Raw genomic sequence first — 12545 nt, forward strand, 5'->3', positions numbered from 1 at the left:
CACAGCCATCGACTCTAGTACAATTACACAGGATCTACCTGCTGCGTGTTCAAGACGCGGATTTTCACCAAGTCCAGTTCATCTGTGAGGCCCTCTACTTCCTCGAGGGGGCAAACAATGAGAGCTTCCTCAGCTGCAATGAGCCGATTGCAGCAGTACTGTCAGAAGTCAGTTTGGGCGTGCTAGGCGGCCTTTTGCTCGTTAAGCCGTTGGTGTTTCGTCTACAATATCGGCTTTCAACGGAGGAAGAGGCAATCGATGGGGGCAAGTTCGGCTGGTTCGGCATGGTGGCTGTCTCAGAGTTACCTGAGTTCAAAGCCCTTGGTCTGATCTGTGCATCCTCACCAATATTCTCGCCATGACTGAGGCTCGGGGGGCAGCTAGCTTGGTAGATGCTCTGCTTTTTAGAAGCCGATTGGAGTGTCATCGGCTGATCCTTCGTCGCAATCTTCTTCACAAAATGATGAGTGCTCGCAGAAGAGGATCGCTGGAGCTGGTGGGAGAAATTTAAGGGCTCCCTTGAAAACTCTACTTTATCCACCAGATCTCAAGGACATCAGCTGAAGAATTGAAGGATGGTTTTTGAAGGACCGATGCGTTGCTATCGGCTCATTAAGCATTGGCTAAGGGGACAAATCGGTAAAATCAGTATGAAGGGAGATCGGCTAAATTAGCTTGAAGGAAATCGGCAAAATCAAATTGGGGGAAATTCTTCATTGATAAGCAGGGTTTCTTACATGAAGAGCTGATTGCTCTCAAAAGGAAGTACTAGGGGGTACATTGCCCCATCTACTACTACTGATCCTATGCTAAAAGGTCCTATCTACGGGCCGTCGCTGCCCTCGTCGTCGCCGTCGTCGCCGCTGTCAGCGCTACTCCCGACGGGCTCGTCGTCGCTTCTCCAGCGGCCGCCGGCCGGGCCTTCATTGTCCTCATCCTCCTCGTCAGCGTCGTCGTCGTCGCTGTCGAAGTCGCTGAGGTTCCCCGGCCAGGGACAGAAGCGCTTGGCCGGTGGCTCGTCGGAGGAGGTGTCATCCTCCTCCTCCTCCTTCTCCTCCTCCTCCTCCTCGGGGGAGGTGAAGTCATCGCAGGAGAAGCGATCGTCATCGCTCTCCTCCTCCGTTTCCCCGTCGGCGAGGAAGCGGAGGTCACTTTCCCCGTCGGTCGAGGACTTGTCGTCCTCAGACCAGACAGAGAAATCATGGCTGGATTCCTCCCCGGCTTCGATGGCGCGGCGGATGTTGGCCGCGTGGGCCTCCTCCGGGTTCCACTCCGGCGTTGGCTCGCGGGAAGAGGAGGACTGGGTGGAAAGATCCGATGAAGCAGAGGAGGAAGAAGACATGATGGCACAGGAGGGCTTTTGGAGTGCTAATGCGAAGGGGATGCGGAAGCAAACTGTTTGGAGCGGTTAAATAAAGGGGATATAGTGTAAATTCAATGCCACAGCAGTTTCCGAGGAGGTGGTGCTTTTTTTAAAAAAAAAACTGCCAGGTCACGTGGAGAAGTTGAGAAGGCAAGGCATCATGATGAAGGATACTGCGACGGTTCTGCCACGACATGACCCGACGAAGGAAGAGCAGAGTGATTTTGGAATTATCAATTCCAAAACCAGGGGGGCATGTGTTATCACCAGAATTTGACCGAGTCAGAGGTGGGCCGCGATCAAGATGGGCTTGAAGAATATACATGGAAGAATATACGTGAATCGACCTTATATGCAAAGTTTGGGCTAGTTTGCCCGTGTATCTGTAATATAGTAGATTACGTGTCGGTTAGTTAGAGTTTGGCTCGTGCACGGTTGGGATTATTCCCACGTTAGAAAGTCTACGGACTATAAATATGTATCTAGGGTTTATGAAATAAACAACAATCACGTTCACCACAAACCAATCTAGGCGCATCGCCAACTCCCTTGTCTCGAGGGTTTCTTCCGGGTAAGCATCATGCTGCCTAGATCGCATCTTGCGATCTAGGCAGTACAATTTTATTCGTTGTTCATGCGTTGCTCGTACTGAAGCCTTTTTGATGGCGAGCAACGTAGTTATCTTAGATGTGTTAGGGTTAGCATTGTTCTTCGTATCATATGCTATCGTCGTGCAACCCTTAGACATCTAGCCGCCCTTACGCCTAACTTAGGCGTAGGGGCGGCACCCCGCTTGATCATTATTTAGTAGATCCGACCCGTTATGATTGCTCCTTGTTCTCCAAGGATTAGTTTAATATCTGCATAGTTAGGCCTTACAAAGGGTTGAAGGATCCAGCGGCGCGTAGGGTGTAGTTTGCTAGCCCTAGACAGGATGTTCCGGGGATCAACCTCGTGCTAGTTTTTAGGCCCTGTCTAGGATCGGCTTACGATCACCGTGCGCGGCCGCGAGGCTCAATCACGAGTAGGACGTTCCGATTATGCGGTGAAAACCCTAAATCGTCGTAGATCGTTTTAGCTTTATCTATCAAGCAGGACCACCATATATTCGTACACCTCGTGCGAATCATGGGTGGATCGGCTCTTTGAGCCGATTCACAGGACAACCTGAGAGCCGATCGAGGCTCGTATTTAATGTTTACGTGTATGCCATGCAGGAAACTAAGCGAGGCATCTCCATCACCTTCCTGACCAGGCATAGGTCAGGTGGCACGCCCTTGCACCAGCATCGGACGTGCGTGCCGGAGTCTTTGCGGGCCGTCGCTCGGAGGGACCAGGGCCAGCCGCAGCCCTAAGTTGCTTCCGGCTCTCCTGTGTTGCCCGTCGTTGCTCGCCGGTGGGTTTCTGACCGCAACACCTCTAAATATATGGTTTGCCTAGGAATTCTACCTTGGTATCTTCTGTAGCTTGTTCTTCATGAAATCTGATAAACCTGCATCTTGTGGTATGCCTCCACCTCCTAGCTTCGTCATCTTGATCCTAGCTAATTCATATGGAGTGACTCTATGTGTTTGTTCACATGTATCATGCTACAAGATGAGCAAAGGGATGAAGGGTGTGGCTCTATTTATAGGCTTGGGCAAGCTCTAGTATCATGACACATAGGTGGTGACTCTTATGTTGGTTAGATGAGTAAGGTGCTTGGTTGTCATGCCCTTATCCATAACAATCCTTTGGGCATGAGGTGGCATAGCTTGGAAAGCAAGTCATGTAGATATTTTCATCCTATGTGGCAAGATCATTATCCTCTCATATGATTTATTTTGGGATAGCCAAGTGGCATTTGCTACTAAATATCTTGTGGATGGTTTTATTAATGTGGATGAGTCATCATACCATCTTTGATTGGATTTACATTATAATATTGGTCAAAAGTTTAAGGTTGAAGGTTATTCCTCAATTTTGGATAGTTGGGTTTGATTTCACCAAGGCATGGTCATATGAGTTTCAAAACACTCATAGTTAGTTTTATTCAAATAGTTGGAACTATAATTTGTAATGTAATTGGTTTTAGTTTTATGATATTCCATGTATTTAATAAATTATGATTTAAATAAGAATGTTTGGCTTTTATGCACTTTAGACCCTGTGGTTTACCTTATTTGGTAATAAGTTTAGAATGAATTAAATTACACACAAAGGTAGTTGCTAACTTTTAAGTGTTAATAAGTCAGGGTTTGATTCTTAAAGAATGTGTTGTTGTAAATCTAATTCCATTTGATCTAATCAAATCATCTCTACCCAAAACAAGGTTTAGCAAAGATCACAGTGAAGTTTATAGCGCTTGACTTGATGATCTACTTCAATTCCAGCAAGTCAAGTGAAACCTCAGTTACTGTGGTAAGTTTTATTTGAAAGCGCGAAAATTCCCCGGATTTTCTATGCATGAATGCAATGCACACTTTGGTGTTTTCTCATTTTGTTGCCTCTAAACCTGGGATATTACAGCTCGTGACCAAGATTTAGCGTCTTGATCGTCTCTCACGCCTCATTTGCAGATGTCTTCGAGATTAGGTGTTGCTTCACGTCCATCGCCATCACCGAGTAGATGGCCGTGAGTGCCTATCGGTCCTTGCGGTACTTCGGCGCGCCCTTCATGAACTCGTCGCCGTCGGGATCGACAGCCTCCCAGACTTCGTTGGACTCGAGCGCCCACATCATCATGGTCGCCCACACCGTGTAGTTGTCGCGTATGTACTGCCGATACTGTGTCGACACCGGCGCCGCGGCGCCGGAAGACTCGCCCACCTCCTTCGTCATGACCTTCCGTTACTAGAAGATCCTCCACGAGGCTCTGATACCAGTTGTTGACCCAGACCCGACAGTACTCTCGTCGATCTAATACCAAACACAGCCCCTACCGTCGAGTGCTTTCCAACGACTGACAACGAAGTGATTTCCGACGAGACGTCAGGGCATCTCCAGCGGCGCGACACAAACGGACGATGAGCGACCGTTTGCGTCCGCGCGGACCAGAAATGCGTCTGGCACCACCTCCAGCAGGGCGACGCAAAGTGACCGGGCCGTCCGCTGAGACGCAAACCTGGCCCAAATATGCGCCAGGTTTGCGTCTCCGCGGACGCTGGGCGGTCGCGCGGAGCGTCCGCTCGCGTCCCCACGGGCCCTCATGGCAGCGACCTACGTTCGATCGGCCTCGAATTCACAACGCGCGCCGGTGTGGCAACCGCGGCGACCAACCGCCGCAATGGAGCGCCGAACCGCCGCGGAAGAGCAACCGCCAGCCTCTTCGTTATACGCGCCGCCGTTAATCCGCGCACATTATAACCCCCGCGTCTACGGGAAGTTCAACCGCCTCCTTCTTCTTCCTCTTCTTCTTCTTCTCCAACACCGGCACGCCATGAGCGACTACACGCCGTCGTCCGACTCGGAGAGCGAGGGCAAGTCGCCCGGATTTCTGCATTGGTGGGAATCCCCTGCGACGCCAAGAGATCTGGGCTCCACGCCCAGCTACCCTACCTCCACGCCGAGTGAGGACGAGGAGGACGGAGGCGGCAATGGCAGCGAAGGCCAGGAGGAGGACGGAGCCGGCGCTGCCAGTGACGCCGAGGATGAGGATGTAGGGATTCGTTGCAAAGAAAACAAAAAATTTCCTACCGCAAGAACGCAATCCAAGCCAAGATGCAATCTAGAAGACGGGAGCAACGAGGAGATGATCGAGACTCACCCTTGAAGATTTCCAAAGCCTACAAGATGAGGCTCTTGTTGCTGCGGTAGACGATCACTTGCCGCTTGCAAAAGCGCGTAGAAGATCTTGATCACGGGGCCACGATCGGGCAGCACCTCCGTACTCGGTCACATGTTCGGTGTTGATGAAGATGACGTCCTTCTCCCCGTTCCAGCGGGCAGCAGAAGTAGTAGCTCCTCCTTGAATCCGGCAGCATGACGGCGTGGTGGCGGTGGCGATGGAGAACTCCGGCGGAGCTTCGCTAAGCGTGCGGGAGAGGTGGAGGAGAGAGGGGGCGGCTAGGGTTTGGGAAAGGGGTGGCCGGCCTCTGTGGGGTGCGGCCAGCTTGGTGGCTTGTGGTGGCCGGCCCCCTCCCCTATGCCCCTCATTATATAGGTGGAAGCCCCAAGGGTTGGACTACAAGTCTCCGAATAAGACCCGAACCCAAAACCTTCCATATGATAGGAAAACCTACCCAAGCTAGGACTCCCACTAGAGGTGGGAGTTCCACCTTCCATGGAGGGGGTGGCCGGCCCCCTTTGGGGGAGTCCACTTGGGACTCCTCCCCCTCTAGGGTTGGCCGGCCATGGAGGTGGAGTCCCTTCGGGACTCCACCTTCCTTGGTGGCTTCTTCCGGACTTTTCTAGAACCTTCTAGAACCTTCCATAGAATCTTCCGCATCATTTTAAATCACATAAAATGACATCCTATATATGAATCTTATTCTCCGGACCATTCCGGAACTCCTCGTGATTTCCGGGATCCCATCCGAGACTTCGAACAATACTTCGAACTCCATTCCATATTCAAGTTCTACTATTACAACATCAAACCTTAAGTGTGTCACCCTACGGTTCGCGAACTATGTAGACATGGTTGAGATCTCTCTCCAATCAATAACCAATAGCGGGATCTGGAGATCCATAATGGCTCCCACATATTCAACGATGACTTAGTGATCGAATGAACCATTCACATACGATACCAATTCCCTTTGTCACGCGATATTTTACTTGTCCGAGGTTTGATCATCGGTATCACTCTATACCTTGTTCAACCTCGTCTCCTGACAAGTACTCTTTACTCGTACCGTGGTATGTGGTCTCTTATGAAGTTATTCATATGCTAGCAAGACATTAGACGACATTCCACCGAGAGGGCCCAGAGTATATCTATCCGTCATCGGGATGGACAAATCCCACTATTGATCCATATGCCTCAACTCATACTTTCCGGATACTTAATCCCACCTTTATAACTACCCATTTACGCAGTGGCGTTTGATGTAATCAAAGTACCTTTCCAGTATAAGTGATTTACATGATCTCATGGTGTTATCACCAGAATTTGACCACGTCGGAGGTGGGCCACGATCAAGATAAGCTTGAAGGTTATATATGGAGAGAATACGAAGATCGGCCTTATATGCAAAGTTGGGCTAGATTGCCCATTTATCTGTAATTTATTAGATCGTATCTTAAGTTAGAAGTTAGAGTTTTACCCGTGCACGGTTAGGTGCACGTCCGAATTAGAAAGTCCCCTGGACTATAAATATGTATCTAGGGTTTATGGAATAAACAACAACACAACGTTCACCCCAAAACAAACCAATCTCGGCGCATCGCCAACTCCTTCGTCTCGAGGGTTTCAATCGTAGCGACATGCTGCCTAGATCGCATCTTGCGATCTAGGCAGCACAAGCTCCACGTTGTTCATGCGTTGCCCGTACTGAAGCGTCTTTGATGGCGGGCAACGTAGTTATCATAGATGTGTTAGGGTTAGCATAGTTCTCCGTATAACATGCTTACGTAGTGCAACCCTTGCATGTCTAGCCGCCCTCACGCCTATCTCAGGTGTGGGGGCGGCACCCTGCTTGTTCATTATTTAGTAGGTCTGATCCGTTACGATTGCTCCTTGCTCTGCAAGGATTAGTTTAACATCTGCAGTAGTTAGGCCTTACAAAGGGGGGGAGGATCCAGCGGCACGTAGGGTGGCGTTCGCAAGTCCTAAACAGGATGTTCCGAGGATCAACGCCATGTTGGTTTTTTGGCCTTGTTTAGGATCGGCTTACGAGCACCGTGCGTGGCCGCGAGGCCCAACCTGGAGTAGGATGATCCGATTATGCGGTGAAAACCCTAAATCGTCGTAGATCTCATTAGCTTTATCTTGATCAAGCAGGATCACCAAGTATTCGTGCACCCCGTACGAATCATGGGTGGATCGGCTCTTTGAGCCGATTCACAGGATAACCTGAGAGCCGATCGAGGCTCTTATTTAATGTTTACGTGTATGCCATGCAGGAACTAAGCGAGGCATCCCCATCACCTTCCTGACCAGGTATAGGTCAGGTGGCACGCCCTTGCACTTCGCATCGCCGCGTGTGACCGTAAGAGCATTGCGGGCCGTCGCTCGAGGGGTCTCAGCCAGCCGCAGCTCTAGGCTCTTCCCGGCTCTACACCGTGTTGACAGCCGCTGCCCGCCGGTGGGTTTTGGCGATCAACACATTCTCGGCACGCCCGGTGGGACAATCGTCTACATCAACCACATCGCCATCTACATCCGAGATGGCGGCGGACGGCACGCCGATCACCTACGAGGAACCGCTCGACGAGCTCAAGAAGCGATATGACGAAACCAAGGCCACCCTCGAAGCCGACCTCATCGGCTCATATCACAGAACTCGTTCACATGGCGTCAGGCGGAAGGGGTTCTCACCGGAAGGCGCACTTGATGAAGTGGATCTATCTGTCCCGTCAGAGGAACGTACCAGGGCCGTGCGCCAGGAGATTGGTGGCATGGTGGCTCACTCGTTGCGTCTCCATTCTGAGAGCCTGGTGAATACTTTGGAGCACGTCGCCGTTCGGATGGTCAAGGAAGTCATGAAGAATCAGCACTCTCTATCAGAGCCAGCTCTCAGGACCTACCGAGGAAAAGTGCCACTCCAGCCCCGTCTGCCGTTGTCGTGCACATCGGCGGCACCGGGAGTGCCTCATTCACCGTCGCGCACCGTTGGCAGGACCAACGGTACTTACCCCCGGGAGGTGCCAACCAGGACACCTGCTCAACGTCAACATGATAGAACCTGGGACACCCCCTTGATGGAGATAAAGGCGAGGGCAGCTGCTCTCGTGGCAAGGATAAGGAAGAGGCTGCTCCATGCGATCGGCCCCAACACCGCCAAAACATCTTGGTGATGATCAAGGTAGAAGCCGATGCTAGCGATCGGCCCGTAGTATCCGTATCACATGCTCTCCGGTATGTGCCGTCGACCTCACAGTGTGACGGAAAGCTAGGGTACGGGTTTACATCAGCCGATGAGCTAGAAGAAGTCGACATCGGTCCTGGGGATAAGCCTCGACATACTGTTATCAGCAAGAAGTTATAAACACAGCACAGTGGACAGATGATAGCCACTGTTGAAGGAATACCTGATTGCTTTGCATGGGATTACACGGAGATGCCTGGGTTGGACAGGAGCATCATTGAGCATCGGCTCCCCCTTAAGAAAGGATTGCGGCCGTGCCAACAGCCGAGCACGTCAGATGAAGGCCGAGATCCTGGAAGAAGTCAAGAAGGAGATCGAGAAAATGTTGGCCGCTGGATTCATCAGGCCATGCAGGTATGCTGAGTGGATCTCCAGTATCGTTTCGGTGGAGAAGAAGGACGGCCGATGGCGCGTGGCCATCGATTTCCGAGATCTCAACAGAGCCACCCCAAAGGACGAATATCCAATGCCCGTGGCAGAAACATTGATAAACGCTGCTGCTGGCCACAAGGTGTTGAGCTTCATGGATGGCAACGCCGGTTATAACCAGATTTTCATGGCTCCTAAGATATACACAAGACCGCATTCAGAGTACCAGGGGCAGTAGGCTTGTTTGAATACGTGGTCATGACCTTTGGACTAAAGAATGCTGGTGCGACATACCAACGAGCCATGAATTATATATTTCATGATCTGATCGGCAAGTTGGTGGAGATCTATATCGACGACGTGGTGGTCAAATCGGTCTCCATGGAGGGGCATTTGGACGATCTACGGCACGTCCTAGACCGAACTCGGAAATTCGGGCTGAGAATGAATCCGAAGAAGTGCGCCTTTGGCGTGACGGCTGGTCAATTCCTAGGTTTTCTGGTTCATGAGCGGGGAATTGAGATCGGCCTGAAAAGTCAGGAGGCGGTGCGTACCATGCAGCCGCCCACCACGAAAAAGGAGCTCCAACGCCTCATCGGCAAGATCAATTTCGTCCGGCGGTTCATCTCTAATTTGTCAGGACGAATTGAGCCGTTCATGGCGTTGGTGAAGACTAAATCTGACGACGAGTTTCAGGGGGCGAACAACAAAGCGTTTGATGAAATTAAGCGATATCTCGACGACACCGCCGTATTAGTTCCGCCTCAAAGACAAGACAGGCCATTCTACATCTACCTGTCAGTAGCTGACACGTCCATTGCTTCGGTAGTGGTGCAACTCTACGAGGGCGTTGAGAGAGTCGTTTTCTACCTCAGCAGAAGGATGCTGGACGCGGAGACAAGATATCCTGAGGTCGAGAAACTTTGCCTCTGCCTGTTCTTTACCTGCACCAAGCTTCATCACATCCTTCTGACGGCAGAAATCATCGTCATCTCAGAATCGGACGTTGTCAAGCACATGTTGTCGGCTCCTATTTTGAAAGGCCGACTCGGTAAGTGGATGTTGGCACTGTCAGAATTTGATCTCCGGTACCAGCCGGCGAAGGCCGTCAAGGGCCAAGCGTTGGCCGATCTCATCGCTGAACGAATCAGTACCAATATAGCAGCACTATCTATACGAGCATGGGCTATGTTCTTCGATGGATCGGTTTGTGACGGTGGTTGTGGCATCGGCATTCTGCTTGTGTCGCCTCGGGGGGCAGAATACTCCTTCTCCATCAGATTATCTACCCCTTGCACCAACAACGTAGCAGAATATGAGGCAATACGCAAGGGAATGGAATTGTTATTGGAAGCTGGGGCGGAAGCTGTGGAGCTCTTTGGAGACTCAAAGTTGGTGATTAACCAGCTCACGGATGAATATAATTGCGAAAGTGAATCGCTTTTCCCATATTGGATGGAATGCCGTGAGTTGATGACACAGTTTCAGACATCAACTTTAATTGGATCCCAAGATCCCAGAATACCGATGCCAACAATCTCAAGATTAAATGGCGTCAGGCTACATAGATATAGCCGACGGACCGGAAGTTCAGATACAATTCCTGGAACAGAATGATTGGAGAGCCGAGATCTTCGATTATTTAAAAGATTCGGCTCGGGGGGCACCTAAACGGGTTAGATACAAAGCCATGAAGTATGTCCTTATAGGAGACGACATGTTTTACAGGACATTGGAGGGGTTGCTACTCAAGTGCCTAGGACCGACTGAATCTAATCGGCTTTTACATGAGGTGCATGAAGGCGCCTGTGGAACGCATCAGTCGGCTCATAAGATGAAGTGGTTGATCAGGCGATCAGGGTTTTATTGGCCCACTATGCTTGAAGATTGCTTCAATTATTACAAGGGGTGCCAAGCGTGTCAGATGTTTGGAAAGATTCAGATGGTGCCGGCATCAGCGATGAACCCAATCATCAAACCTTGGCCGTTTCGGGGGTGGGGCATGGATATGATCGGCAAAATCCATCCGGCGTCAGGTAAAAAACATGAATGGATTTTGGTTATCACAGATTACTTCACTAAGTGGGTGGAAGCCGTCCCTATGAAAAAGGTGAAATCAGAAGATGTGATCAAGTTTGTGAAAGAACACGTCATTCATAGATTTGGGATTCCCCAAACTATCACGACCGATGGAGGTTCGGTCTTTACTTCTAAAGAATTCAGGAAGTTCTGTGATGACTTAGGGATTAAATTGATCCGATCATCCCCGTACTATGCTCAAGCTAACGGGCAGGCTGAGGCGTCCAATCAGAGTCTGATCAAGTTGATCAAGAGAAAAATCGACGAGAACCCTCGGGATTGGCATGAGAAGTTATCAGAAGCATTATGGGCCTACCGCATGTCGTGCCATGGAGCCATAAAGACTTCGCCGTACCAGCTTGTCTATGGACAGGAAGCTGTATTGCCTTGGGAAATTACGGCTGGGTCAAGACGTGTCACGTTTCAGAATGATCTGACAGCTGAAGAATATGCAGCTTTGATGAGCGACACTATTGAAGACGCAACGGAACTCAGGCTTTGGTCGTTGGAGAAGATTAAGGAGAACAAAGCCAGGGTGGCTCGTGCTTACAACAAAAAGGTTAGGCCAAAGGAGTTCCGAGTTGGCGATCTTGTCTGGGAAGCTGTGTTGCCATTGGGAACCAGGGATAAGGCATATGGCAAATGGTCTCCTAATTGGCACGGTCCGTACAAAGTTGTCCAGGCCTTGAAGGGTAATGCATACATGCTGGAAGAGTTGAGCGGCGAAAAATTCCCAGTGGCTGTAAATGGTCAACACCTCAAGAAATATTTCCCAAGCATGTGGGATGATGGACAGTAAGATGTGGGGGCCGATTTCAGAATCGGCCAGTAACAAAAAAAATAATAAGAAAAATCACAGCCGATGCACAGACATCGACTTGAGAAGACATATGGAGATTAACCGTATGCAAGTACAGCCGATGCGCGGGCATCGACTTCAGAAAACAAAGCCGATACGCTGATATCGACTTTAGCGAAATAAGTTTATACAACAGCTTGGCCTCAGGCAGCGATATGAGCCGATGTTCTGCTATCGGCTCCCTGTACGACGACTCCATTCGACAATCGGCAAGGGAGCGAAATTAATTAAGAGATTTTCTTCATTGATAAGAAGATTTCTTACAAAGAAAGAGCCGATTTCTTAGGAAGGAAGAACAAAAGAAGGGTCTATTGACCAATCTACTACTGCTACGCCTACACTAGTAGATCCTAATCTATGGGCCGTCGCTTCCTTCGTCGTCATCCTCGGAACTCTCATCGGCACTGCTGCCGATGGGTTCCTCGTCGCTGCTCCCATAGCTCTCTACGGGAGCTTCATCTTCGTCTTCATCATCGCTGCTGTCGTTGTCCCACCACATGCGGAGGCGCTTCGCTGGCGGGTAGCCCTCGAGGGAGTCGTCGTCGTCATCGTCATCTTCCTCTTCCTCTTCTTCAGAGGTGGGGCAGCCGTCCCAGGGGAACTGATCGTCCTCGCTCTCCGACTCCAGTTCCCCGACGGCAAGGAACTGAAGATCTTCGTCCCCGCTGGTCAGGGACTGGTCGTCTTCGGACCAAACCGAGGAGGCGTGGTCTTCCAGGTCCCATGCTTCTGGGGCGCGGATGTCCGGCGGCGTCTCACGGGAGGAGGAGGACCCGTAGGAAAGCTCGGAGGGGGAGTCGTGGAAGGCCGACGACGAAGAGGAAGAAGAGGAAGACATGGCTGTGGGAGATTGGGGTTTTTTTGG

The sequence above is a fragment of the Lolium perenne genome, chromosome 2 (assembly GCF_019359855.2).
Source record: "Lolium perenne isolate Kyuss_39 chromosome 2, Kyuss_2.0, whole genome shotgun sequence".
In the NCBI taxonomy this organism is placed as follows: domain Eukaryota; kingdom Viridiplantae; phylum Streptophyta; class Magnoliopsida; order Poales; family Poaceae; genus Lolium; species Lolium perenne.